Source organism: Apium graveolens, unplaced genomic scaffold, assembly GCF_009905375.1.
Source record: "Apium graveolens cultivar Ventura unplaced genomic scaffold, ASM990537v1 ctg6690, whole genome shotgun sequence".
Taxonomy (NCBI): domain Eukaryota; kingdom Viridiplantae; phylum Streptophyta; class Magnoliopsida; order Apiales; family Apiaceae; genus Apium; species Apium graveolens.
In genome coordinates, this window is record NW_027419696.1 from 34505 (window position 1) to 58280 (window position 23776).

The 23776-nt window shown below is 32.9% G+C and overlaps 1 long non-coding RNA gene across 6 annotated transcripts; it reads right to left on the bottom strand.

Moving 5' to 3' along the window:
• Positions 1-19031: 19031 nt before the first annotated feature.
• On the bottom strand, positions 19032-21087 carry LOC141703475 (uncharacterized). 6 transcript variants are annotated; one of them, XR_012567546.1, is made up of 4 exons: positions 20662-21087; positions 19889-20009; positions 19679-19801; positions 19032-19541 (listed from the first exon to the last, which is right to left on the bottom strand). It is a non-coding gene; the product is annotated as an uncharacterized LOC141703475 (long non-coding RNA). The 6 variants fall into 6 exon arrangements; XR_012567549.1 differs by having other exon boundaries at positions 19937-20058; XR_012567547.1 differs by having other exon boundaries at positions 19918-20058.
• Between the last annotated feature and the right edge of the window lie 2689 nt (positions 21088-23776).

Below are 23776 nucleotides of genomic sequence, written 5' to 3' on the forward strand. Positions count from 1 at the left end.
TGGAAAACCGGATTGCGTGCTAAATCGATTGCCGACCTGTTAACAATATACAATATGACTGGTCCTGGTTTGACATACATAACACAGCTGAGAACACGCTGAAGCCAAATAGCTTGACACGCAGCAGCTGTTGCTGCCATAAACACTGTTTCGCATGAAGACAAGGCTACACACCGCTGTTTCTGAGATAACCAGGTAATCAAGTTCTCGTCAAGATAAAAGGCCATTCCTCCAGTGCTCTTCCTATCATCTGTGCTACCTGCTAGATCGCTGTCCGAGAATTCAGATAAAATGTAGTTTCCTTGTCCACGTTTGTAGACCAAACCGTAGTGCAGGGTTCCTTTCACGTAACGACATATCCTTTTTACGACATTTAGATGAAGTTCAGTAGGCCATTCCATATAGCGGCTTACTATGCCCACAGTGTAAGCAATATCAGGTCACGTGTGCACCAGGTATCTCAGCCCACCAACCATGCTTTTATAGAGAGTAGAGTCTACAGGTTTTCCCAGATGATAAGCATGGAGAGTCAGCTTGTGCTCCATTAGAAATCTGGCAGAATTGCAGTCTGCCAGACCTGCCTTTTCCAAGTCTTTCTGAGCATATGATGACTGACACACCTCAATGTATCCTGTGTGTTGTGTTACTTCCAAACCCAGATAGTAAGTCAGTCTTCCAAGATCAGACATGTCAAATTCACCATTCATCTCCCCCTTGAATTTGGCAATGGCTGATAAACTAGTACCTGTGACAAGCAGATCATCAACATAAACGCCTATAATTAAACTTTCTGTACCATCTCTCTTAGTATAAATAACATACTCGTAGGGGCATTTTGTAAAACCAAGTTTTAGTAAGTGCTGATTAAGACGAGAATATCAGGCCCTCGGGGCTTGACGAAGGCCATACAAAGCTTTTAGTAAATTATAAACTTTGTGTTCTTGACCCTTTTTAACATAGCCCTTTGGTTGAGAGACGTACACTTCCTCTTGAATGAATCCATTGAGAAACGCAGATTTGTCGTCTAGGTGATGAACCTCCCAATCGTTTTTAGCTGCTAGAGCCAAAAGTAAACGCACGGTTTCCAACCTCGTTACTGGAGTACTTCTTCGTAGTCTATACCATGACATTATACATATCCTTTTGTAACTAGACGGGCCTTGTGTTTTGTTACTTCTTCATGTTGATCCTTCTTCAACTTAAAAATCCATTTTAAGTCGATTGCTTTATGACCCTGAGGCAAATTCACCAGTTCCCAAGTGTGGTTTTTCTCTATTTGCTCGATTTCTTTGTTCATTGCAGCTGTCCAGACCTCATCTTTGACTGCTTGATCGAAACAGACAGGCTTATCGATGCCCATAAGCAATAACTCATCTGCGAGTTCAATCTCAGTCGTGTTATTATAAATGTCTGCAAGAGATCGAAAATACCTGGGCTGTTCACTGTTGTCACCAGAAATGCTGAAGTTTTTCGTGTCTGCGTTTCCAGTTTGAACACTACTCTGTGTGTGAGTTTGTGGTATAGACGAACCAGATTGGGATGGGCTTGACATTAAGGTTGTAGACTCAGACTGTGTTGATGATACTGGCGTGTTTGGAGACGCTGGTGTGGCTGGTATATGAACATCTCGTGCAGCTGTAAACACTTCGTCCAAATAAAATTGTCCAGGAGTACCAGACTCAAGGTTGTTTTCTGTTCCCCACTGCCAACCTTTAGCTTCATCGAAAGTTACATCCCTACTAACGTGTATTCTTCCAGAAAGAGGGTCATATAATCTATACGCTTTTGTCCCTGGTTCTCGGCCAAAATGCACAACTAATTTACTTCTGTCATCTAACTCTTTCTTGTGTACAGCTGGTATCTTCATGTATGCAGTACAGCCAAAGATTTTCAGAGAGTGAACACTTGGTTTCTGGCCAAGCTTCATGGGGACTGATATTTGACATTATTCGAGTGGGCATTTTATTCAGAATGTAGACATCATATTGAACAGCTTCCCCCCAGTACTTTGATAGAACGTTTCTCTCCTTTAACAGACTCCTTGCCATGGCAACTAAAGTAATGTTGCGGCGCTCTATGACACCATTTTGTTGAGGTGTGTAGGGTGCCATATAATGTCTTGTTATGCCATGTTCCTCACAAAAGGATTGAAATTCTTTGGAGCAAAATTCACCATCCCGATCCGTCCTCAAAGTCGGAATTTTATGATTTTTACCATTCTGGACTAACAATTTAAATTTCTTAAAAACAGGCAAGGCTTCATCTTTGGTTTTAAGCATATATACCCACATCATGCGTGTATGATCATCTATCAACAACATAAAATAACGATTTCTAGCTGGTGTATGGGGAGTTATTGGTCCACAGAGGTCTAAATGTATCAGTTCTAAACTATTATGAGCAAAGTAATTTGTCTGAGATGGGAAAGACTTACGGTTTTGTTTTGTCAAGAGACAGCCATTGCACAATTCTTTCGGTTGATTGATGTAAGGCATTCCACGAGCCATGTTCTTTGTTGACATTAGATGCATAGCTTTGAAGTTTACATGCCCGAGACGCTGGTGCCACAACCATGCTTGTTCCTCGCCTTTTGACAGCAAGCACCGTTCTTGTGTATCTTCAATTTGAATTTTATAAAGTCGGTTACTTGACCTCTTGACTTGAATAAGCAGTCTTCCACAACTATCGTATACCCATAAGCTTTCTCCATTCATCACGACTCTATTTTCCTCCTCGGATAGTTGTCCTAAGCTGATTATGGTGCTTCGAAGTGTGGGAATAAAATACACTCCATTTAGGATTTTGGTGTATCCATTTTTACAAAAAATTCTGATCGACCCCTTTCCCTCGATTTTTACTAGTGACCCATCACCAAACTTTACCTCACCTTTTACTGTTCTGTCCAGTTTTTCAAATTTATCTCGACGCCCTATCATGTGGTTACTCGCTCCATTATCGAGGTACCACGTATTTTCTTTAATTCCTTTGGCACTACTTACACTGTTGCCCTCAGTAAAAAGAATTAAATCATCTGCATTACTATCACATATAACCATCAACAATGCAGGCTCATCGTCATTCGCTTGTGTCAGATTCACTTCACCTTTCTGCTGTCTAAATTTTCTTGGCCTTCGACACTCGGCTGCGAAATGGCCATAGCCACCACAGTTAAAGCATTTAACCTGGCTTCTGTCACGAACAATGCAGTTGTCTTTAGTACGATAATCTCCTCCACTAGACGTGCCCATTTTACCAGATTTCTTCAACCATTCTTGTCTTGTAAGAAGCAGCTTCCCGTCGCCATTCTCTCTTTTGTGCCACTCTTCTCCAGTCAGCAAAAGTTGTTGTCCCTCGTTGTATTCAGTTGGTCCCTGTAAGCGTTCTTCGTGTGCTTTCAGAGACCCGATGACTTCTTCTACAGTCATGACTTCCAAGTTTCCAAATTGCTCGATTGCAGAGGCAATCTGCAGAAACTTGCTTGGGACAGAACGTAACAGTTTTTTTACCACATATTCTTCTGTGATTTTCTCCCCCAGTGACCTGATCTTTGTAACCAAACCATTTAATTTCATACAGAAGTCGTCCAGCTGTTCCGAGTCCTTCATTTTTAGTGACTCAAACTCTGATTTAAGAGTTTGCGCCTTCGCCTTCTTCACTTTATCTACACCCAGGCACAGTGTTTCGATTGCCCCCACGCCTCCTTGGACGTCTTTCTCTCAGCAATTGTCAGCAACATATCATCTGGTAGTCCTTGGTAAATAACGGCCAAAGCACGCTTGTCTATCTTGTCCTCTACAGCATCTTTAGGATCCTTTGGCTCTATTGCATCCCACACCCCATGTGCCTGCATAAACACCTTCATTTTCATGGCCCAAGTAGTGTAGTTGGTCTTTGTAAGCATTGGATAACTCAGCCCAAAAGAACCCTTCTTGCTCTTGCTTAACTCCATCTGAGTGTCAACTCGAGTGTGTCTCCCAGGTGTGTGTTTGAAGCTCTGATACCAGATGTTAGTTATATGATTAAATACTGAGAAAGTTATACTACTTTGATTGCAGAAAAATAAAGAAACTTGGTACTGTTGGGATTACATTCTGGAAAGGAAGATTACATAATAAAGACTACAGCTAACTGAGATCCTAAAGAACAGGAGTACAAACAGGAGTACGTGACCATGATAATCTCCAGCTTATTAAACTAGACTCCTAAAATACTGCAACTACCTGAGACCAAGTCTGTAGCACTATCAAAACTACAGACACGTAGATTTATTCAAGGACCAAAACAAAATAGACAAACCAAATAAGTTTAGATTAAAAATAATTCCAATATAACAAAGTATAAAACTCATTATATTCAAATATGCAATTAAATATTCACAAAATCAACAAATTAACTAACTCATATTTTTACTTCAACTTCTCATACCCTCGTACTCTCTCCAATGAGAGTAGGCGGCTCGCTCTTTCCCATTCTATCATTCATTCAGTATATCTACAATACTCTATCGCCGTTTAATCATTTTCACTCTTCCATATTCTCTTTTATTTTATTGTTTTTCAAAATTTAGAATAAACATCTTTTATGGGTGTGAGCTAATTCTTTTTGGTGAGATCTTTCATGTACCTTATTAACAAGTTTGTTCCAAATCTTTTTTGGGTGTGAGTATGTTTTGTTTAAAGTATTTGTGTCTTTTGCAGTGGTTCCGTTAGAAACAATTTATATGGTTTTTAGGATCTGGATTTCTTGCATCTAAACTGAGACGGTGAATATCTCAACTGCTTAATTTTTCACAACTAAAGATTATTAATAGTTTGGGGTTTTTTTCCTCCGATTTTAGTTGATGTAACTAAAAATTCTGAATATTGGGCCATTAATGTGAAGGTTATCTTAAGGGTTGTGATCGCTGAATTGGTGGGAAAGTTATTATAATCTTTTTATTTCAAAAATATTATTTTATTTGTTAAGCAATGTGAAAATAAGACGACTATTTATTTAGTTAGTTTATTTATTTCCCATTATTATCAATTGGAGGTTTGTTCGGACTATGTTCCCGTATTTTAATGAATACATTCTATTTTGTTTGTCAAAAAAAAATATTAGACTTGGGTATTTTAAAAAACACTTGTAACATTTATTTTCAAATATATATTACTGTTTTTATTCTATAATTGTAGAAATTAAATTAAATTATACAAATTACAATTCACATCCCCTACTTTGAATTATACAAATCCGATTCAACATGCACCATTTTTACCAAATCATTTGGTCATAATTGTTGTTTCCTAGAATATATCTCATATTTCCTTTTCAAGAATAGATTAACTATGTTATTGAAGACAAGAATTTGGGCTAAAAATTTGACAAAATTTGGCAAAAAGGGTGCAATTTGAATCGGATTTCAAAGAAAGGGATGAAAACTGCAATATTTGAAAGTAGGTATACAAAATTGATTTTTGGACAAATTTAAGGGGTGCAAAATGCAATATATATTAAGTTAAATTAACTGTTATATTAAAATTGATATAGTAAATATTTTGTTTGTTTACTTCACTTTTACACTTTATTAAACCTTAACGGTTGATAGTTTATTTATGTAATATCCGTATTTTTATTTTAATTATTATCTATTTAATATTTGTATTAGTTAGAAATAGATTAGAATTAGTAATAATAGTAATTTTTAATACAATTTGATTTGGAATAGAATTAGTAATTATATTATTAATTAGATTAGGGATAGGATTCTATTAATTGTGGGCTTGTGGGCCTATAAATATATATATACAAGTTATGTCCTATTCTATGTTTTTAATTGGAGCCGCTCTTAGAGGCTAGGGTTTGAGAAGACAAGAAGATCTTAGAAGTTTATTCTTGTGTTATTCGATTGATCAAGGTACGGGAATCGATCTTTTCTTCTTCATAATCATATCTTTCTTCTTATTTGTTTGTGCTGAAATTCGTATGTGATAAAATCAGCATCTCGTATCTGTTGTAAAATCCATAACTTATTCGTTTGTACACGGAATTCATTGATTCTTGATTTTCTGGAAAGCTTGTTTCGATACCTACAACTTCCATGTTTACATATTTTGTGGAATCAGCCTCTAACTATGTGCAAATATCCATTCTTTGTGACCCTTCAGATTTATGACGTGAACAGTTTTTCATACCTTCTAAAATTCGTTATAAATCGATCTTATGTCGGAAAATTACTCATGATATCAATCTGGAAAGCTTATGAAATTCTCTTTCATTATATGGTATACCCATTATATATTTAAATCTTTTAAATTGCCTAAATTGCCTCACAAATATTCTGGTCTGTTTATACTTATCAGCATAGTTGTTTCATGTTCAAAAATTCATATCTTCATTATTCGTCATAAAATTATGATCTTTATAAATTATGAAACCTCTGAGAATTCTCTTTCATTGTCTAGTTATAGTCGAAGTGAGATCAGATTGTCTTTATTGTCTAAATTTGCCTTCTTTGTAATCTGTTCCTGAATAATTTCTGCTGTGATACCTGAACTTCAAAAATTCATAACTAATTCGTTATCAGTGCGTTTTTGATGAATCTTATCATTTTGGAATCCTTGTTAAATCTACTTTATTTCTCCAGTTGACCATTATTTCAAATCCTTAACTTATCTGCTGTTAAAATTCGAATTAGTATAAGTTGTTCACTTTCAATCGTATTTCAACAATCCGATTTAATGGTCCATCAGATGAGGTACGGATTTCATCCCCTTTCTTTCAGTGCTACTCCTTTTATTATTAAATATATCTGATTCTTTCCCTTCATATTTTTATTCATTCCGTTCTTATTCGTTTGATCTCTGAAAATTATTTTAAATCTGTTCTGGAAGTTTTAAATATTTAATCTTGCGAGCTTTAAAATTATGTTTGTTAAATATCTGTTTAGAATATTTGAAATATCTGCTGCAAGTGATTCTTAAAATTGTGAAAATTATTTTATTTGAACCCTTAGAGTGAAATAGGGTATACCGAGTTAACCAGCTGTAGGGGTACTACAGCCATGTCATTGCGGCACCATTGGCATGACACTTCCATGGCAGTGTGATTGGTCATGGCGTATCCTTTTGATAGCTCAGGAGGAGAGCTTTGGCCATTGTGATATTTGTTTCAGGATACGTGGGTGCACCCAGAGTTTGATTTGTGATTTGATTCGACAGTGACGTTGTATATGCCGTACTCGTTAACTGGTTTGTTGCACACATTAGGTACCCTATGATGTGTGTATTTGTTATTTGTTTTGCTCTCGGTATGAAATATCTTAGCCCTCGTTGCTTCAGCCTTACTTATTTTTAAAATTTTTGTTTTATTATAAATGGCTGATTTTTTTTTTTTTTTTGATCTCTTGTTTTATAAATTGTATTCCAAATCCGTACTGGGCTTTTGGCTCATGCCGTATCTTCTTCTGGCAGGTACTTAGGGGGACTTTTGGGGCTGTGTGATGGAGCGATACCTTTGTGACAATTTCTTAGGATCTTTGGACTTCTAGCATTTATTTTAGACATTTATTATTAGAGTATTTAATTTTCTTCGCATTTATTGACTTGGATAATTTTGGAGACTTTATAATATTATATGTTGGATTTTAGTGCTCTGTTTTTTTTAGGTTTAGATTTAATAAGTAACCCCTCGTCTCATTTTGGGAAGGGGGTGTTACAATTTACCAACAATATAGGGTTGTGGGTTTGTGTAATATACTCCCTCATCTCATATTATGTGTCACATTTCCTTTTATAGAAGTCAAATTTACCAACTTTTGACTAACGATTAAATATTACTCGTATATTATTTCAAAAAACTAAAAATTATATATGAAAGTAGATTAAATCTACTTTCCTTCATGTAATTTTTTTATTTTGTTCACTTATAAATTATTAATAAATTTCAGTCAAACTTAAGTGAATTTGACCGGCACAAATCCAAAGAAGAGGCATAATATGAGATGGAGGGAGTACTTTTTATACTTTGATTAGCCTAAAGTTTGATATTTTGTTTAATCATAATATTTGAGTTAGGGTTGTAGATTTAAAGGTGTAGGTGTTTAACTATTAGGAATAAATTTTAGTTAAAGTGGTAACATTTGAGTAACAAATGTATATTTTGAGTTAGAGTTATAATATTTGAGTTAAGGTTGTATATTTGAGTTAAATGAATATAATGATCACCCGCCAAAGAAAAGGTTGTTAGGGCAGCCGAATGCTTATGCGGTGATTTGGTTATCAATGTTAACCCTACTTTAATGGCCTTGTCCATATACCCTACCTTATGTAAAAACAAATTAACTATTTCATGAGCCCGGCAGGTAAAATAGTATATGTAACAAATTACCAAATTTAAATAGATGTAAAATTTTACACTAATTATAAATTTCAAAGCACAAATGAAACTACCAATCAAAATAAAATATACTATATAAGTTAAAAACTATAAAGATTCTAAATGAGCATATTATAAAACTGGCCACTGACTCAAAATTAACTGTCAAAAATTAAGGTCATTCATTTCAAAGTAGAACATAATAAATTAAAACAAAAATATACCAAACACAATTATTATTATTTTCCCGGCATATATTTGTTACAATACACTTGATTGCAGATGAAAAATAAATGTTATACACTAAACCAAATTATCTATTAAATCATTTTATTTAAATACAAAAATTGTAAAAAAAAAAGCAACTAAATTAAATCAGTAATTATCAAGCCAAGTTTGGTGTATTTTGCATAACTAAAAAAATTGAGGAGAAAAATGTTTATATTTCCATGGATGTTGCATTTCTAAATATAGGAAAGTTAAAAAGTGATATATAAGTTGGTGATGAAAAGAATATTCTTATATGCTATGATATTTTTAACTTTTGATTGTTATAAAATGTCACATTAAACTTGAATTTGTGCTACTATTGTATATTTAGATTGGAAAAATAAGAGAGTGCAAAATCAAATTTAAACTTGGACCCGCTTAATTTAAGTCAATTATTAATCATTCTGTATAATTTACTTTTGTTATTAATTTGATGAAAGTCTTTTTGTTCATTTTATACAATTATTAGTTATATGAAATCACAATTGGAACCATGTTTCTTGTAATTAATTATGTTGTTGAAATTAACATAGGAATTTGTTACTAAGTCTCTACTTCTAACAAAAATATTAACTTAATTTTCAAAAAAATGACTAAATTTTTCTATCATATTTGAACGGTTTGTAACCACTTTAGCATAAAAATATCATGTGAATAAGGTTTGTTGCAGAGAGATAACATAAACAAATTTGAAATTCAAAAAGATGGTAAAAAGTTAAAAGAGAAATGACAAAATTTAAGTACTATATCTTTAAATTAACAAGAGATGCATGCAAATGAGCATTTAAAATATTTAAATTACTATACAAAACAAAAGTTGTCCTCTATCCTAATTTTATTTATATCATTTAAAATATTTAAATTACTACACAAAACAAAGGTTGTCCTCTATCCTAATTTCTTCATATGAAAATAAGTAGTTTAATTCATTTCATATAGTTTCTATAAAACATAGAAAAAAATTAAAGTGATATATAATTATATATGACAAGTCAAAGAAAAGGTTGTTATGACACAAAATACTTTTATGGAGGGTGATAATTTGGTTCTACACATGGCTCTATCTAACATTTTATCAACTGTACCCTAGAATGATGTATGTAAATAAGTTGTGATATTAATGGTACTCTAGAATTTACAAATTTTAACAAGTTGTCTATTGAATAACAAATTTACAAACTTAAAGAGACATGAAATATTTAAAGAGACCTGAAATATTACTTACTATGTTCAAATATTTAATTAAACAATTTAGACATTGGAATATTAGGAATTTATTATATAATCAAAATTTCATATGTAAAAATTAAATTTTTTAATTAAATTTTATTCAAGTTAAGTGTGTATATGTTCGATTGTACAAGTATTTAGTATAAATCTAATAAGAAAAGTGACTTAATTCTAAATTTCAAAGCATAAATTCAACTTTTAAAACAAAATGTATATATAAAGTTGAGAACTAATAAAGATCTAAATCAACTTTCAAAACAAAATAAAAAAATATAAAACTACCTTTCATTTAAAACAGCGGTTTTTCACTTCAAAGTAGAGCATAAAAAAAAAACAAAAATATCCCAAAACACCATTATTTGATAGAAAATTAATGATTAGTTTGATTATTTATTGGATATTCAAGTTCTAAGGTCATGGAAATTAACTCCATATAGTAATTATATTAACGTCCTAAATGGCAAAGCAAGTAAAATACAATTTAGAATGAGATAGGGAAGGGAAGAGAGTCCTGATGACCTAAAGCATTCCATTACCACCATTCTGATCTTCACCTCCACTCAAGCTGTTCATCCCATTTCCCATGCCAAGAAAATCCCTGCTAAGAATATCACCATACTCACTCTGAACTTTCATCTGCTGCTCCACCAAAACATTGTTATTCACCTCACCAATCAACATTCCATCAGCGCATTGTTCACATCGTACATCATTCTCCATATGCAACATTCATCTGATCACTTAAAGGCTCCATGCCACCTCCATACTGTTGTAAGATACTTCCACCCCCTCTCCCACCACCACCACTCGTTCCATCTCCCAAAGCTCCCCCATAGCTACTAAAAGCTGAAACCCATGGGCTTGATAGCGAACTCGTAAACGAATAAGGGCTTGAGGCCCCTTGTCCAAGCAGGGGAGTTAAGGGTTGCTGATGGCTCCATGGGATTAGTAAACCTCCAGCAGGGCCCAGGCTCGTGGAGCTAGTGTTACTAGCATTGGCGACAATGCCAGAGCCATGCAGCTGTAGGGGGTGCAATTTGTTGTGTGCCTTGCCATCTTTTCATTAAGAGCCTCACAAATTGAACGATGGGTAAAACTTTCACGCCTGCTATAAGTAATTATTTAATCTTTAAATAACATTCTTTGTATAAGTAAATATTAATTAAGATACATACTTGAAAAAAAAAACTTTTTGTAGGTATAAATACATGAAGAAAACTATATTTAAAACAAGCTCTTTATGGTCATGTCATTTCTAATTCTCTTTAATTCCAAGTCTTAGAGTACGAAATTATAATTAATATGTTGTAAAGAAGAAAAGAAATGGAGTCTAAGATAAAAGGAATAATAATAGAAAATGTTTGGTGCATAAAATTGTATACAAAATTGTGTACAAAATGATATGTGTTTAGTTTTAACTGGAATGGTACATGTATTCACAAATCAATTTTCATGTCATTTTGTGCAAATTTTTGTACACAATTTTGTGCAAGTAGCACTACTCATAATAATATCGAGAATATAATAGCCTCGCTAAGATAATAATTTTTTGCAGGGCTTATTTCAACTCATAAATAAAAATAAGGGCTTATTTCAACTCATAAGAAATAAAAATAAAATCGCTAAAGCAAATTTTTTTTGGTCTAAAATAGCCTGCCATTTTGGTAAGACTAAATTCGACCGCTAGCGGTGGAATTTAGGAGCGCTAAATAATTCAGTTGGCAGGAAAATTCAACCATTTTTTGATGGAGTCAAATTCAACGCACAAAAAAATCCGGTATATTACTAAATTCAACTGCAGGCGGTTGTATTTAGCCTTGCCCAATGAAACAAGCGAAATCGGTCGAATTTAAATCAGTTGAATTTAGGCTTACTTTTTTGTAGTGTATTTTAAGAGAATTTTTCAAACTCTTTTCGTATTCAATTTTCAAACACATATTATATTGAGAAAGAGATTCCATAAAATAATTCTAGATCAATTCACAATTTCAAGCACAAACTCGGTTAATTACACCTAGAGCACAACTAAAAGATAAACCAAATATACTCAATCACCTCGAGAAGGTAGTTCCACATTCACAAATATACTCCTTTGTAGCACAGATCTTATTATGAGCCTTCCAGTCACCGTGCACAGCAAACTTCTTCTTACATTTATCAGAGCCGGATTTTTTTTTGCCACTATGTTTTCAAGAGAAATGCTTCTTGATAGCAGTCAGATCTCCTAGTGCTCTTGAGGGATCATGATGAACACAACCAACTTCAGGGAAAATGTAAACCCTTTTCTTGACTTCATCGTTTGTCTTTTGCTTCAGCTTCCAGGCAAATTATGTCCTCTTCTGTGGAGCTGCAAGTTCTGCTCCCTTTGAAAACTTCTATTGCACACCTCATACCAAAATCGATTTGTTGCCATTAGACTCTGCGGGGAAAGTGCTACAAACTCTGCATCAGGACGTGTCATTTACATATATACACATATCCCAACATCAAATGAACAAATTAAACAATCGAAAAACAATTCAAAAACCATATATGTCTGACTCATCCCCTTTAAATTTCCAAGTAACGGTAAAAGAAAAAATTATATAAACTGACAGTTAATACATACACACACATGCACCCACAATATATACAGCAGATCTTACTTGGATTTCCCCAAAGATACCTCCCTCTTCTTTTAGACGTAGCTGATGGAGAAGAAGCCATGGCAGGACTAGATTTTATGGAAACTCAAATTGATTTTTATTTTTTTACTAGAAAAACATACAAAAGCTCAAATCTGTAGGTACATACTCTCATATTTATAACAATTTTTCAATCATGAAACCCCCACATTAGATAATTATTTCTTATATATTTTTATATATTTGTTTTGCAAATTATTGAAGGTTGGAGGTACACATGAATTTACAAACCATTTCTTTTATAAGTAAATATATTTAGAAAATATCTCAAAAAAGTCACATTTAATGAAAATTTAGGTGCAAGGAAGCGATAAAGAGGAATGTACTGTGATGTTGGACGTTACACTTACCTTTTGGCCATATATGCATGGTGAGGGAGTCTCCTTGTCTTTGTATATTGTATTTTTTTATTTCATGACATTGATTATAAGTAGATTATATATATATCATGATAACTCCAACTTAAAGAAACAGGCTAAACGCCAAATCCGTCATTCTAGATTAAAAACATGAGTCAGTAACACATGTCCTTATACGTCAATTAAATCCAACTGAATTATCGATCAATAATTGGGTCGTTTTATATCCATAACAATTGAATATTACAAGAAAAATGCCTATGAGCTTGAATTGGTTGATATCGTGTCAACATTTTTTTAGTGTTAAACTCAAAAACGACCAACTTATACCTACCGTTCATAAGGAGACGGTCATTTTTTGTATGAATCCACTTATGTTATTAATTCGGTCGGTTTTTCATGCCCACAAATGATTAATTTTGATTGTTATTTCTGCAGATAAGCCGTATTGGCTCTAGAATAACTTTTTTGGGTTCTACAATTGACATTCCTCCTACGCAAACACGTGCAATATCAACTCCAACACACCACAATTATAACCAACTAACATTAATGTCAACAACCAAAAATAATAAAAATGATTACATTAACCAACCAATCGTTAAAGTAACTACATTTGCTTATTGTACTACATTAAGCAAGCAATCAAATTAATAGACAAATGTTCGAAGCACACAAAACTAAATGTATACATGAAAATTCAAATAATAGCTCAAAGCATTGTTAAACCAAAAACTAAATAAAATTGAATAGCGCTCTTCGCACCAGTTTCTTTTCGCCACTCTCTCGTCTTCGCCAAGCTCGACATCCTCTTCATCTCCGTCCTCGTTGCTGATGGTGGTGTCATCCATAGTCGACCTAGAGATATTTAAAGCTCCAAGCGATTTTTTTGGTGGGATAATAAATTGAAAGAATGATAAAAAGTAAGATATCAATAATATTTATGTCGGTTCAACTAAGTACTAAAAATATCTTATTTTTTAAGTGATCTTTTCAAAAAAAATTAAAAATTAGGCCCCTAACATTTATTTTATGCCTATATTTTTTAATATTTTTCTTTTGATCATTCATGTATATAACAAAAAATTGTCCCTCAAAGTTCAATTTTTTCGATACCCTCATTCGTTAGCACAAAGAGTTTGGTCCCAGGGTTGGCTTTGATGTCTTCATCGCCACTTTCTTGAACCTTTCTTATAGCCTAATATATATTAATGTTAAAACGCTTTAAAATAACACTACTAAATCTAAATTGAGAACTTTTAAGATTTTACCTCTTGACAAATTAATATTATATTGTGAATTTTTGACTTTGGTAAAGTAAATGGTTGTACATTATATTCTAAAAAAGTCTGAATTTTCTCACATAATACATTGTATTGTTACGATAAATTACAAACTAATTTTAGAAAAAAAATACTTAAATGTCATTTGGGTATGAGTTAAAAGATAAAAAAAAAAATTATCACTATTTAATTTTATACTTAAAACATAGAAAGCAATTAATTAAAGTGACATAATATTATATATGTGAAGCCAAAAAAAGGTTGCTAGGGTATGGAATATTTTTATGCGGGTCATAATTTGATTTTTCATATCAACCCTATTTAACAAGCGTTATCCATTTTATCAAATATGTTGTCGATTGTACGTTAACTACCCATAAACAAGTTGTCTATTTCATATATTATTAATATCAATTGTACCCTTGTATTACAAACATGAACAAGTTGTCTATTTCATCAGCACTATCCTAAAATTGTCTTACAAACTTAAAGAGATGATGTGAAATATTACTTATGAAGTTCAAATATGCAATTAAACAATTTAGATATGGAATATTAAGAATTTAATATACAACCAAAATTTTATATGTAAAAAATAACTTTTTAATGAAACTTTATTCAAGTTAAGTGTGTACATGAGTTTAATTTTACAAGTGTTTAGTGTAAATTCAATAACGAAAGTGGCTTAATTCTAAATTTCAAAGCAAAAATGTAACTTTCAAAACAATATATATATAGGGTCTTACTCCAATGAGAACTCTAGTATTGTGAGATAAGAGATCTAATCATATCCACTCATTTCAAATAACAACATATTTCATATCTCGCCGTTAATTTAATATTTAATATTTATAAATTTTAATATTCTTCCATCTTCTATCAAATTTACCACCCCATCAACCACCACCACCTCCGGTGACAACCATTCAAATGACGAAGGAATAAATTTTGACTAAATCATCGTAAAACGAGGACACTCGGTCGGTACGGAGAGGCACGATTGTTTGGCCGAAAAAGCGATTAAGGTTGACCATGCAGATGGATGGATGGAGGGAGGGTGAGAGGGAGAGAGAGGGAGGGAGGGAATCTGATATGCGGGGGACCGAATGATGGGGTCGGAGCAGCGGCTGTACGTGGTAGTGATGGGTAGTGATTGTGGGTGGTGGTGGTGTAGTGGGCAGAGAGGTGGATGAAAAGAGATGAAGTGTAAAATTAAAATGTATGGTTGTAATTATATTTAGGGATAAAAATGTATGGGTGAGATTATAAAATTATAAAACAAAGCAAATTTATAAAATTAGCCTTTGACTTCGAAGCATGAATGCAAATTTCAAACAAAATTATAAAATTATAAAATTAGCCTTTGATTTATAACGAACAGCTTTTTATTTCAAAGCATAGCATAATAAAAAAACAAAAATATCTCAAAACACCTTTATTTGATAGAAGATTAATGATTAGTTTGATTACTTCTTGGATGTTCTGGTTCTAATTAAGGTCATGGAAATCAACTCCATACACCTGCCTTGATCACCAACTAGCTAAGATCTCGTGCACAAAAAGCTAATAGTTAGCCACTTTAAACAAATATAGAGCAAATATTTGTACAAAATATTAAGTATATTTGCTTGCACATGAAAAATAAATACTAATGCAATTATTTTTTGTTCTATAAAATTGTGCATTCTCCTAACCTTAGAATAGCTACTTACAATGTATACAAATAATTTTTTAGTATGATAAAAAGTAATTCAAAAGGAGAGGTGATTATTTCATAATCTACCCCCTTGGCCCTAATGTACATCAAATCTGTTAGTGGATATATATTTAAACATGAAAATAACAACACTAAGCACCTTTTTATATGTGAAAGTTGGTATATGTATGGTAAAATAATCTGCCATATTTTTTGGCTATTGGCTACATAGACCTTACCTTATACAAAATTATACAGTCATGCAAACACATATCATACATATTGCTAAAAAAAACAACACAGAGTGTATAAACATTGAGATAGAGAGGGACACAGGGGCCTGAAGCATGGGTGGCTTGAAAAGCCAGGGCTACAGTGGTGAATGAAAGGCCTGGCCTCAGCTGATATGGTAGCTTCCCTGTCCCATGAGTTGGTCGTCTTATTACCACTGTGATCATCATCCCCCCTCCACCTCCACTCACGCTGTTCATCCCAGTTCCCAAGCCAAGAAAATCCATGGTAAGCCTATTAGGATACTCACTCTCAACATTCATCTGTGGATCCCCCAAAACGTTGTTATTTACTTCATGACCAACCAACATTCTACCAGCATTTTGTTAAAATTTGCAATTGATAACAAAGTATAGCCGTAAATTGTGAAATCTACCAAAACAAACTCACATAGTTATCGTAAATGAAGCTTACCGTATAAACTTTCATTAGAGAGATGAACCCATGTTTTGATACAATACTGTGATGAATTAGAGAGAGAGAGAGAGTTTACTGATTGAGAGAGTGAGAGAGAGATCAATCTACATTCCTAAAACTCATTTCTGCAAAACTTAGTTACTAAGCAACTAGCACTGGTCTTTGTTTATACATGAAAGAAGTTTGTTATTTTGCTGAGCTGTCATAATTAACTCCATGCTGAGTTGTTTATGTGCTGATGTCATGGGATGATTTGTCGAGCAGCTGCTTCTCTTTATCATACTGGAATGGCATTAGAACATTACTAGTTTGGAGAGTAACTCTTGAAAATATCCGGAATAAAGAACTTTAGGGAAAAACTCTGCAAGTTGTGAAGCGGTAGGAACATAAGATAGCTGCACCAATCCTTCTAACACCTTATCCCTTGTAAAATGCACATCAATTTCTATATTCTTTGTGGGCTCATGATGCACTGGATTTTTAGCAATGTGTATGGCACTCTGGTTGTTGCAATGCACAGTAACTGGCTTAAGATTTGTAACACCTAGTTCTTCCAATAATCTGACCAACCAAGTGATCTCTGAAGTCGCAGATGATATTGAACGATATTCAGCTTCATAGGAACTTCAAGAGAAAACACTTTATTCCTTTAATTTCCAACTTACTGGTGAGTTTCCTAACAACAGCACATAGCCAGAAATTGACCTCCTAGAATCCTGACAAGCTCCCCAGTATGAATCAAAGTATGCTTTTAGTGTTAACTGCTCACCTCCTTTCAAGGGAATCCCTAGTACTCCAGATGTGGAATCCACATATTCAACACATGCATAAGTGCATCAAAATGTGGGACTTTAGGGGACTACAGATATTGACTTAAATGTTGGACAGTGTAGGCAAGATATGGCCTTGTGTGAGTAAGAAAATTAAGTTTTCCTACTAAGCACCTGTAAGACCTAGGATCAGTATATAATTCTCCTTTATCAGCTGAAAGCTTTAAGTTCAAAGGCAGTGGAGTAGCTTTAGTCTTGAAATCTGTTATATTAGCTTCCTTCAGCAATTCTTGTGTAAACTTTCTTTGGGTTAATGTGAGACCTGAAGCAGTATAAGCAATTTCTATACCCAGAAAAAAAAACCTAGTTCCCCTAAATCTTTGATGTTGAATGTCTTGTATAAATGTACCTTGAGATCAAGAATACCTTGTGCGTCATTACTAGTGAGAATTATGTTATCAACATATACTGCAACAATGATAATGCTATCATTGGTTTTTCTAGATGAACAATGAATAATCATTCTTAGATTGCAGAAAATCTTTATTGCATGAATTAGATAATCCCTCCGGAACCAGCATATATACCACTTCAAGTAAATCTCCATGCAGATATGCATTGTTAACATCTAATTGATGTAACTTCCAACCTTTATGAGATGCTAATACAATGATACACGTGACTGTGGTCATCTTCACCACGGTAGAAAATGGTTCTTCTAAATCTATTCCCCGTTTCTGATTATAACCCTTAGAAACCAAACGTTCTTTGAAACCTATCAACAGTGCCATCAGCTTTTATGTAGTTGGTTCTGTTAAAGAACTTGTTTGGCTAATCAAAGGATGAAAAGGTGATGGTAAAGCAGAATATGTTTCTAGGTTACACCAAAGCATGAAAAGGTGATGGTAAAGCAGAATATGTTTCCAGGTTACATCAATCACTACAAGGAAAACCGACTCACACAACGGTTTTTGCCCGTTATCTGATACCCTGAAAAACGGTTGACTATTGAGCCGCCGTCTCTTACATGGATCAGACAACGGGAAAAAACTGTTGTGTGAATGAGCACAGACAACGACCAGAGTAGTAAACCTGTTGTGTTACATCCAGAATAGACAACGCATTCTTGTAACTTATATTGTAAACATCTGTATTAGTCAAGTGTTCTGGAAACGGTTGTGTAGTGTGTCCATAATAATATAAGAACAAAACAAGTAATACAACTCTTATTGTCCTCAAATGGTTGTTCTACAGATCAACACACAACACAAATGAATTAAATAGCTCTTGTAGTAAAATTCTACAGACAACACTTGCATTTTGTTTTGTGTTGTAGGAACTCTTCTCATACAAGATTTGTCCTGTTTCTTGTGTTGTGTGATTTAGTTTCACACTTGTCTTTTAGTTTACAATGTGTTGAGTTAGTGTTTAAGACATGATTCTTTTTATAACAAATGGTGTTGTCTGAACATAATTAGTTTTATAGAGAAGGGTTTTTTATTGAGTTTGGTATTGTGCGGAAATCAATATAACAAGCTTTTAGTTTTGAAATTATTGTGCGAAACAAACTATAAGAATGTTTTAACTGGATAACTTACGGGTTAAAATCCCCTCAGACAATGGTTTCCAAATGCAAAGCAAATAAAGCAACATTGTAAAATTAATATGCCATCAAATTTAAAATCCAAAGAAAAACCATCGAGATTACAACTAAGTCATCACCATTACACTAGCAAACAACCAACCCTCCATTACTCCAGCAATCAACCAACCATCCATTACACCATTTCAACTAAAAACCAACTAAGTATAACCAAGTTCTATCTTAAGAAAAATAAGACCATTCGAGTACATGTACTTCGGGACTCTATATTGCTTGTTAAAACATATAAAAATGAAAAATCTGAATTAACTTTCTTTAGAAATTCAGGTGACATTTACATGTGCAAACACACATGACGCTTTCTCTAGTATACGCACTAATATGCCAACTATAAATACCTTTTTTGCTCAACTATATCCAACTATATTTTCCAATGAATTTTTAGCTTTTGAATCCCCTGTAATAGGTTCATATCATCCATAAATTTAGATTCCCAGGGCTTGAAGATTAATAATTGATTTTCCTGTGGTTGGCAGTTGTCCAAGACATTCTCGTGGTCTTTGCTCTCGGGTCTTGTTTTGTCCTGCAAATTCCAATAGAGAAACAAAAATATTAAGCTCCTCGTGACTAAAACTTCCTCTCTTCATAAATTCAATTCCATGTATCAATTTATGCAAATAATAAAATACTTCAGGTTTAATTTAAAACAAAAGTTCAAACCTAATGATCACTTTTACAAACTCCATTTTCTTCTAGCAGTTATCTTTGTACAGTTCACACAAGAATCTTCAATACACTCTTCAACGATACCAACTTGGCAATCTTTGGTTAGTCAAGTTCAACCTGCAAAAAAAGTATATGTTGTTGATACACGAGAGTTGTGTAAGCTTCTATTTTATTTTGTATTCACACAAGACAATTAATAAAGACCTCCACCAAATCACAAGATTCGACCACACCTTCTAACCCATCACTCACATCTTGTCTTCTATGTTCCTGGTGTGGATGTTGGCTTCCAACAAGTATCGTCCTTTCTATTGAGAAAATACCCCTACAACAGTTGCAACTCTAGATAACTTCTTTCCTCCTCTAGAAACAATCTATACATGGGCTTGGTTAAACATATCATAAAGTTTATATAATCTCTCCGCATCCCATTCAAACTTGTTTACCAGGTACTACAAACAACCAATAGTTTGATAAAAATAGAACAAAGTTAAGATACATGCATTCTTGAATCATAGTACTTGCAAAACCAATAATTTCTTAAATCAATCATATAACTTTGTTTAGAATAGACAGCATGAAAATTTATTTAATCTGAAGCAAAAAATATTAATTAAAAGCAATAAAATCAAGATAAGAACAAATCATATATTAAAAGCATCCAAAAATCAAGAATCTATTGAAACAAAATATGTGAATTGAGCAATCATATAACTAAAATTTATCCAGCAGCTAAGAAAACATACATACACTGATAAGAGTGAGCAATCAAAAATTAATTAATATCATAGGACCACCTGCAAAATGGATGAAATAAAAATTGCAGTATAAAATTACATGACATAACAAATTAGTAGGTTTTTAATACTAATACATTAATTGAACATATGAGCTCCTTTAATAATATATGAAAAGAATATAAAACCCAAGGCAATGAAAATAAAATCATTTAAAAAAGAAATAAGACAAGTTTATACCTTTAACCCAAAAATCGAACTAGGGTTTGCCTTTGAAATCGAGCTTTTGAATAACTCGAGTTAGGGGTTAGTTTCTAAGATTTGAATTGGGGTTTGGGTTTGGATTTAGAGAGGTGAGAGGTTAGAGTAAATTGAGGTGTTAAAAATTAGGTTTTAATTACACAGATGGTGTGATGGAAAGAGAGGCCGCATAGGAAGTTCAAAGAGAGAGAACATGAGAGAAAGGGAGTTACAGCTTAGAGAGGGAGATGGACTACCATGTAAAGGGGAAATGAGTGAACAAAATATGGGGAGATAGAGAGAGAGAGATCCATGAGATGGGGGAGTTGGGACAGAAAGAATGGGGAGATGGAGAGAGAGAGTCAGTGATGAGAAGGGAGAGTTGGGAGAGAGAGAACAGGGAAAATAGAGGGGTGAGAGCAGAGACCGATGAGAAGGAGATATAAACGCGGTTAACAAAATGGGGGGAGATATAAGGGGAAAATAAAATTTTCACTTGGGGGCAAACTAAAAATAGAGGAGTTGGAATGAAAAAATGGCCTAAAAAGTGAAATTTGGGTGAAGGGGGAAATGAAAATTTAAACAAGGGGAAAATGAAAAAGTGGGGTTTAAGGTGAAATAGGGGTAAATAGATATTTTTTTATTTATATGTATTATTTTATAATTTTTATAATTTTACTTTATTTTATAAGAAGATAATCAAAATTAATATATCTTAACATCCGTATGGTTGGATCGTCGAAAAATTTATTTAAATAATCATTTTGTTAATGAGGAACGTGTCTAGTTTGAGAAAGTAGTACTTCAACTAGAATCTTCTTGTAAAGTTATGCAAGATATTTTTTTGAATTTATAAATTATTACATAAAATTTTAGATTACATATTAATATAATAAAATTCAATCTAACATTTTCATTAATTTATAATTCACTTAAACAAATATATATTAATATCCATATGGTTGGATATTAGAAAAAAATCATTTCAAAAAATTATTTTGTTAAGCAGGAACGAAATCCATTTTAGGAACTACCACTTTCACTACATTTTCATTATAATTTCAAGCAAGATATATTTGAAAATTTTAAAATATTTTTTAAGTGAATAAAATCAATATATATCAACATCAACAGTTTAAGGAATATATATTAACAAAGTAGATAAAATATATGGCATTAAAAATAATTGTCTGAAATTTAAAATGTGTTGTCTTAACAAAAGTCATACAACAGTTTTTAATATAAAACAATTGTGGGATGTAATATCAACCAAATAAATAGTGCCAAATTCATACAACGGTTTATAACAAAAAAAGGTTATTTAAAAACAATGTCAATAACGGTTTCCAAGAAAAAAACCGTTGTTGAATCACACAACGATATTTTTAAAAAGCCTGTTGTACATAGTTTATACGACAACGTCTGAGAAAAATCATTTTAAAAAATTAATCCTGTAAATCGGGAACGAGTCTCGTTGTCGGGAGGGGTACTTTTACCAAATATTTCTAATCATGGCATGCAAAATGAATTTCAAATTTTTTAATAATTTGTTCTTATGACTAAAATCTATATATCTTAACATCCGTACGGTTGGATCGTCGAAAAATCATTTTAAAAAATTAATCCTGTAAATCGGGAACGAGTCTCGTTGTCGGGAGGGGTACTTTTACCAGATTTTTCTAATCCTGGCATGCAAATGAATTTCAAATTTTTTAATAATTTTTTCTTATGACTAAAATCGATATATCCTAACATCCGTACGGTTGGATCGTCGAAAAATCCTTTTAAAAAATTAATCCTGTAAATCGGGAACGAGTCTCGTTATCGGGAGGGGTACTTTTACCAGATATTTCTAATCCTGACATTCGAGATGAATTTCAAATTTTTTAATACTTTTTTCATGTGACTAAAATGAGTATTTCTTAACATCCGTACGGTTGGATCGTCGAAAAATCATTTTAAAAAATTAATCCTGTAAATCGGGAATGAGTCTCGTTGTCGAGAGGGGTACTTTTACCAAATTTTTCTAATCCTGGCATGCAAAATGAATTTCAAATTTTTTAATAATTTGTTCTTATCACTAAAATCGATATATCTTAACATCCGTACGGTTGGATCGTCGAAAAATCATTTTAAAAAATTAATCCTGTAAATCGGGAACGAGTCTCGTTGTCGGGAGGGGTACTTTTACAAGATTTTTCTAATCCTGACATGCAAAATGAATTTCAAATTTTTTAATAATTTTTTCTTATGACTAAAATCGATATATCCTAACATCCGTACGGTTGGATCGTCGAAAAATCATTTTAAAAAATTAATCCTGTAAATCGGGAACGAGTCTCGTTGTCGGGAGGGGTACTTTTACCAGATTTTTCTAATCCTGATATACAAAATGAATTTCAAATTTTTTAATAATTTTTTCTTATGACTAAAATCGATATATCCTAACATCCGTATGGTTGGATCATCGAAAAATCATTTTAAAAAATTAATTCTGTAAATCGGGAATGAGTCTCGTTGTCGGGAGGGGTACTTTTACCAGATTTTTCTAATCCTGACATGCAAAATGAATTTCAAATTTTTTAATAATTTTTTCTTATGACTAAAATCGATATATCCTAACATCCGTACGGTTGGATCGTCGAAAAATCATTTTAAAAAATTAATCCTGTAAATCGGGAACGAGTCTCGTTGTCGGGACGGGTACTTTTACCAAATTTTTCTAATCCTGCCATGCAAAATGAATTTCAATTTTTTTAATAATTTATTCTTATAACTAAAATCGATATATCTTAACATTCGTACGGTTGGATCGTCGAAAAATCATTTTAAAAAATTAATCCTGTAAATCGGGAACGAGTCTCGTTGTTGGGAGGGGTACTTTTACCAAATTTTTCTAATCCTGGCATGCAAAATGAATTTCAAATTTTTTAATAATTTGTTCTTATGACTAAAATCGATATATCTTAACATCCGTACGGTTGGATCGTCGAAAAATTATTTTAAAATATTAATCCTGTAAATTGGGAACGAGTCTCGTTGTTGGGAGCGGTACTTTTACCAGATTTTTCTAATCCTGACATTCGAGATGAATTTCAAATTTTTTAATACTTTT